This window comes from Myotis davidii, unplaced genomic scaffold (genome assembly GCF_000327345.1).
Source record: "Myotis davidii unplaced genomic scaffold, ASM32734v1 scaffold399, whole genome shotgun sequence".
Taxonomy (NCBI): domain Eukaryota; kingdom Metazoa; phylum Chordata; class Mammalia; order Chiroptera; family Vespertilionidae; genus Myotis; species Myotis davidii.
The window spans coordinates 1,743,211-1,749,946 of record NW_006292094.1 but is presented as its reverse complement, the minus strand read 5'-3'; the positions used below and the strand labels follow the sequence as shown (position 1 = coordinate 1,749,946).

The 6,736-nt window shown below is 56.7% G+C and overlaps 1 protein-coding gene across 1 annotated transcript in view; it reads left to right on the top strand.

The window, feature by feature from the left end:
• STK10 (serine/threonine kinase 10) overlaps nucleotides 1-6,736 on the top strand; it is a gene marked incomplete at its 5' end in the record, with an annotated part of 98,264 nt that overhangs the window by 246 nt on the left and 91,282 nt on the right. The gene's annotated exons all lie outside the window — the stretch shown is intronic.

Below are 6,736 nucleotides of genomic sequence, written 5' to 3'. Positions count from 1 at the left end.
GGCTCGGGGCTCCTGTCGCGGGGACCCTTGTTCTTTGGAGGGACCCTCGCTGAGCCCCGCGGAGTCCCCGCGCGCTGGGCGCCCCCTCTGGACACGGATCCTGCTCCCTCCCGGCTCAGTGTCAGCACTTCCTGTGCGTCTGGCACCGCGCTCGGCGCCGGAGGGGGAGACAAAGGGGCGCTTATGGGACCTTAGCTTCCGAGGGCCCCCCCGAGGCGGGCTCGCAGTACTGTGATGCGAGGAGACTGGAAGGAGCGCCCACACACGCTGTGGGAATGACTGCCCCGGCGAGGGGTCAGAGCCTCGGCTGCGTCTGGAAGGGTTGAGACCGTGGCATTGGGGACACACCTGAGAGAGAGGAAACGGCGCGCGGGACGGGGCTGGGGGCGGTCTAGAGGGAGAGGTTGGGTTTGGAGAAGCGAGCTGGGGCTGCCCTGCGGGGTCATATTTGATTCTGTGGGTGAGTCACCGCCGGAGAGTCTCGCAGCCTCAGTCACCTTTCCCCTGGAGGAAGACAGCGTGGATCGTTTGTGCAGGGCGGCTGGGGAGAGCTGATAAATCCTAGGCATGTTTGCAGCAGGGCATGGTCCGGTTCCTGCTCCTGTGAACCGGTTCCGAGTGGCCAGTTGTATTGGGACCCAAACACTTCGGGCTTGAAGCCACCCTGTCCCTGCGGGGCCTCCCTTTCCCCAGGAAACGGGAGAGAATCCTCCAGGACGCGAGGACGCCTCCTTCGTCCACTCCGACCCCAGGACTGCCCTTTAGGAGGCGGGGCTTCTCTTACCGCCCCCCTTCTCACCAGGCCCCCCTCAGAACCTGCTCTCTTTGCCTTCAAAATGCCCTGGTTACCAAAGTGCGGTGCCTGGGCGCCCCGTGAGCATCACCTGGGAGCCCATGGGAGCTGCAGATCTCACCCTACATCCACTAACTTAGCGTCTTTTAGGAAGAACCCCAGGTGAGCCTGGCCGGGTACCGTAGTTGGTTAGAGTGTCTTCCGGATATGCCCAGGTTTCCGGTTCAATCTCTGGTAGGCACATGCGAGAATCAACCAATGAATGCGTAAGTAAGTGGACAACAGATCGATGTTTCTCTCTCCCATCTTCTCTCTCTAAAATCAATTAAAAAAAATCCCAGGTGGTAGCTAAGCACATCAAAGTTTGGCAAGCACTGCTCTGGAGGCAATTTTGAGGCACCGAGGCCCATCTGGGTGCCTGTTTTGTTACCCTCGCACCTCCCCAGTGAGCCGGCACTTCCTGTTACAGGGTGGAACCCCCGCTGGAGCAAAGGTTCTGTGGTTGCAGGGGCGGGCCTCTGAGCCGTCACTCACACTCGTGGCAGCCTCTCGGGCTGCCCTGCTTCGCTGCCCTTCGCTGCCCGTATTGTATTTGAGGGCTGTGGGCACCTTCTCTCCTGGCAGCACATCTTTTCTTTACCCTTCTCAGAGCTGCATCTTCGTCCTCTTGGCACCGGGAAACTGTCCTGAGCCTGTGGCTCCCCCGGGGCCCCTGCCGTTGTACTGTCTCCCCAGGCCAGAGCCCAAGCTTCCAAATGCACTCTGACCACCAGGAGAGCAGCTGGATCCTGGGTCAGCTCGCCACACCCTTCGCTTTTCTCCCAAAGGCTCCCTGGGCCTTCTTAGCGCTTGCTGTTGGCTCTCAGGGATGTTTTTTCTCCGGGAGGGGCTGGCTTTCCATTGCAGTCTTGTCCCTCTCCCCCAGTGCATCCTGGCCTCTTAGCCTGGTTCGTTTTCTTTCAAACCTAAATGCAGAACTTTGCTTTTATGCTGCTAAGATTTCCCCTTGTCAGTTTCAGTTGTCATTTCCTCCTGCTTTGGCCCTGAAAAAACTCCCTGCTACCCTGGAAGTTTCATATCAAAGGGCTCCTCTGACTCAGGAGCTATTTTATCTCCTCCTGGCTCTTCAGAGCCCGTGGACCCCTTTTGAAAGTGAGTCTAGTTCTCCAAGCTGTGGACTGGCTGCAGGGTCCCCCCTCTCCCCAAACCCCTGATTTGCTCATCATTAAGGCAAGGGAACGCTAGACCACACGGACTGTGTGAGGGCTGACACACCCGAACGATTTATCGATTTATCGTATTACCTGCCAGATATGAGTGTGTGACCCTGTGCACTAACCCAATCCTGTGTTATGTGTGGGGATAGTAGGGTCCAGGGAGAGGAAGGGACTAGAGCCCGTGGCTCTGGGCTTCAGTTGAACACTTCCCTGAGTTGCTCCCTAAGGAGACCCATCCTGGGTCAGAGGTCCCTGTCACTCAGGCCCCCAACCCTGGAAAAGTGCTGCTGAGCCCCCGAGAGCTGAAGCGGAAGCAGGTGTTGCTTTACTAAAGGCGGACCTGGGGCCACATCTCCTTCCCACTTCATTCTTTCCTGGCGTGGCCACCAGGGCAGCGCTGGGGAGAGGTTCAGTCTAGGTCAGAGGTCGGCAAACTGCGCCTCGCAAGCCACATGTGGCTCTTTGGCCCCTTGAGTGTGGCCACGAAGTTTCAGTCGCACTGTACGTGCACGCTGCACATGGTATTTTGTGGAAGAGCCACATTCAAGGGGCCACAGTTTGCCGACCGCTGGTCTAGGTGTTAGGGCGGAGACCAGAACTTGCATTTTGTCATGGTGCCTGGGGAACCAGTTGGCCCGGAGCTGGACAGGTGGCGGCCGGCACCATTTCTCTCCCTGGCCTAGAACCAGCAGGTCCTGACGGCTTTCTTGAGGCCTTTGCTAATTTGTTGGACGCCGTCAGGAGAGGACTCTGACAACAGGCCTGATGGCTCACAGCCCAGGCATTGGCAGTCCGCACCCCATTTCCTCCTCTTCGCCCCGATAAGCCATCAGGCGGCCTCAGGAGAACAAAGAGGAGAGCAGCATTGATTTCTGAGCAAAGTCAAGCTCATTCTTACCTAATCCTCATGCAGTTGCAAGTTAATTTCAAAACAAAGTCACTTTCTAGTGCATTACTAGATACAAAGTGAAGGTCACAAGCTACATGGTTTAAACATTCTTGCTCTTAAAAGTAGTCTTTATTCTGAAGACATGAAAGGGGAGGAAGTGTTCGGTGCTTGCTGTCATAGCAGCGGATGAAACAGATACACACTCCCGTGCTGAACACAGGCAGAGTGGGCCCACCCTAAGCTGGATTAGCAGGCTGAGGTGATTTTCTGCTTCTTGACAATTGCTTGGGTTTGGGTCTTAGATTGTCTTTAAGATTTTAAAAGGTTTATGAGTTTGCAAAATTGGGGGGTAAACGGAAACAAACAGCCACTCTTAAGTCCCTTCAATTGCTATTGACATGTTGGTTTATTTCCTTCCAGACTTTATAGGTTTTTATGGTGAAAAAAATGTTAATGCAGGGTTGTCCTCATACCCACCTAGGGTGTTTTATGCCAGCCTTCATTCCTGACGTCTCTTCCTGTATTCTAAATGCTCACACGTAGCTCTTGGGATGGCTCAGTGCCCCTAGATCTTAGCTCATTCGATGTGTAAGTAAACTCTCTCGCTCTCTTTCTCCTTTTTAGTATTAACAAGTTACAGTTGATTCAGTGCTTATCACGTGCCAGGCGCTGTGCTGAGCACTTTACATAATATTAAGGCTGTAATATGCACTTGCACTCCCATGACTCCTGAGCTGTGCAGAGCCACGCAGTGAACGCCAGGAGCCTTGTTAGAACATAGGGCTAAGGACACAATACCCAGAAGCCTCATTGGAGCATGTTTGATGTTTTTGTTTTTAAGAATTTAAAATAAAAAATCTAATTTATTGATTTGAGGGGGGGGAGGGAAGGGGTGGGAGGGAGGTAGAGAGAGAGAGGGAAACATCGATTGGTTGTGCCACTTATTCATTGCTTGACCCTTGTATGTGTCCTGACCTGGGGTCGAACCTGAAGCCTTGGTGTAGGTAGCTCTAACCAATGGAGCTACCTATCTGGCCAGGGTGAAGCACATTTAAAAAGAAAGATAAGAACCTTAAAAAACAGTTGTACAAGTGTTGTGGATAAGAAATTTAAAAAAAAATGACAACAGATACGGTTCCTGGGTACTGTTGGGTGCGTGTGGCGGTGGGCGTCGGGGGGTGGCAGGGGAGGAAGGCAGGACGTCTGAGGGTGGGTGGGAAGCCCCCGCCGATGTGGGTGGGTGCGGCTCAGAGCGCAGACAGATGGCGCGTGTGCCTTCTGGGCGTCCTTCGCCGCTCGGTTCAGCTGAGCGTGGTTTTCGGCGTCCACCCTGTGTTTCTGGAAGACGGAACTGCACGCCAGCCGCGGGTGGCATTGTTCCCCGTACGCCCGTGGTGCTGGGACGGAGCGGGGTGTGCAGAGTTTGTGTTCCAGCCACGGTGGCTGCACTGGTGGACAGCGCTGCCCTCCCCAGGGGGCCTCAGGTGCCCTCCCGCTCCCTGTTAGTTAACCCACATCCTCCAAGGGCCACATCCTGCCCGCTTCAGACAAAGCAGAAGTCGGCGTGGGGAGGCCTCCCTCCCGGCCAGGCCCTCCCTCCACCGCCTCTCCTGCCTCATAGGTTTCAGTCCCGGGCGCCCCCTCCTCCTCCGGAAAGAGGTCTGGCCCCAGCCAGTAACCTTATTTCCGCTCAGCCTGCTGTTTTTAAACAGAAGTCCGTGCTATTGTGAGTGGGTTCCTGGCTCGGGCCCGAGACCAAGGTGGCCTGAGCTTCCTGGGGATGTCGCCTGCCGGGGGCTGGGCTGGGGCGCCAAGAGGCTGCTCGGGCACTTGCCGCCCAGACTTTCTCTGGCTGCCCCGGAGTTAAACTGCTGCCCGGAGTCCCAGCCACAGGCTCCCCAGGGCGCCAGCTCCTGAGGTTCCCTGGGCTGAGGGCGGATCCCCAGGGAAGCTGGGCCAGAGAGAGATGGGCCCCCAGAAAACAGCCCTGGAGGGGCTCCCCCAGGCCCAGCAGGGGAGTTAAGGGAAGAAGTTTGGGGCTTAGTCAGATCGGGGTTTCACCCCCAAGCAGGTGGCCTCCCCCCTGAGCCTCAGTCTCTTGACTAAATGGAGGTGAGACTTGGGAGGATGAGGGAGGGCTGAGCGGAGCTGAGGAGGAGGTACAGGGGCACCTGACCTGCACCAGGAAGTGGGCAGGAAAGGAAGGCCTTCAGGACTGTTGATGCGCTTGGTATCACGGAGAAGGTCCCGCCAGTTACTGTTAACGGGGGTGGGGGTGGGGGGGTAGTTGTAGCTCGTTCCTTATACCAGGCCTTCCCCACCTTGGCACTGTTTGGGGCAGGTAACCCTAGCCCTGACCCTAACGCTGACCCTGACCCTGACCTTAACCCTGTGCAATGTAGGACGTTAGCAGCATCCCTCCCTCTACCCACTAGAAGTACCGCCAGTGCCAGCCCCCCCTCGTCCTCCACCTCTCCCTGTGACAGCCAGGAATGTCTCCAGATGTGGCCACGTGTCCCCTGGGGAGCAGAATCGCACCCGTCCAGCACCACTGCCTCATACAAATGAGTGTGCCTCCGTTCAGTTCAGCAGACAGTGCTTGCTTGCCTGCGTGTTGGTCCCTGGGTGTATGATCGGACTTGGGCCTGTGGCCACCAGACAGACCAGGGTTCGAATCCCCGCTGTCCCGCTCAGCAGCTCTGCGTGATGTCAGGCGAGTGGCTTGTCTCTGAGCCTCAGGGTCCTGGTGTGTACGGTGGGGGCGAGACTGCTGCTCACCCCACTGAGAGGCTGTGAGAATTAACCCAGCAACTCACACCAAGAGGGTAGAGGGGCCATAGGAGGTGCTCGGAGGTGCTCTGCATGGGCCATCCCCCCCTCCCCCCCTTGCTCACAGTGCCACCAGGGAGGACAGAGGAAGGTCAAAGTCGGCTGGGATGGGGGGGGTGTCGGACAGAGACAGGGCTTGCATGAGCAGGGAAGGCTTCCTTCCACTTGGCAGGGCTGGTGGCTGGTGACAGAGCTGGAGGGAAGGAAGCCTGGGCCAGGAGAGAGACAGAGAGACGGACAGTGAGGCCTGAGGTTACCAGTGGGTGACCCTTGAGCCTGGAATGACCTGTGGCGGGTTTGGGTGGCTCCCAGGTGGCGGAGCCAGCTTCGCAGTGACTGCCAGCATTTTGACATCAGGGGATTCCACGTACAGGCCCAGATTTCTGTCTTCCCGGGCGAGGCCAGATCAGCTGGTACTGCCGGTCCGCGTGGCCGCGGCCGCATCTGCCGAGACCAAGGAGCCGCCTTCCCAGCCGGAACTGCCCAGCGAAACGGAACACGAGCCTCACACACATGCAGTTAACGGTGTTCTGTAGCCTCATTCCAACCAGGAAAGAAACAGGAGAGATGAATTTCAATGTGTGCTGAGGTTAGCTCGGGATGTCTAAAATAGTATCATTTTAGAATGTAACCGATACGGAATGCCAGGAATACTTAATATTCTTGTTTTTTAGGGAGTCTTTGAAATCTGTATGTGTTTTGCTGTTATGATACATCCTGGTCTGGACAAGCCACTTTTCAGGGGCTCAGAAGGCACATATGGCTACTGTCCCGGGCAGTGCAGACCTGGCATCTACTGGTCACAGCCACGTGTGCGCGCCCCCAGGCCCACTCTACACATTTCTGCTGCCTCCTGGAGCCCCGGGGTCAACGGGTGTGGAGGCTGGGCTTGGCCTGGGGGGCTGGCCAGGCGGGGCCAGATCTAGAAGAGTGTTTGAGGCCAAGTCAAGAGAGCTGTGAATGCCAGGCCAGGCATTTAGATGTCATAGTTTTAAGCTCCGCTAATGG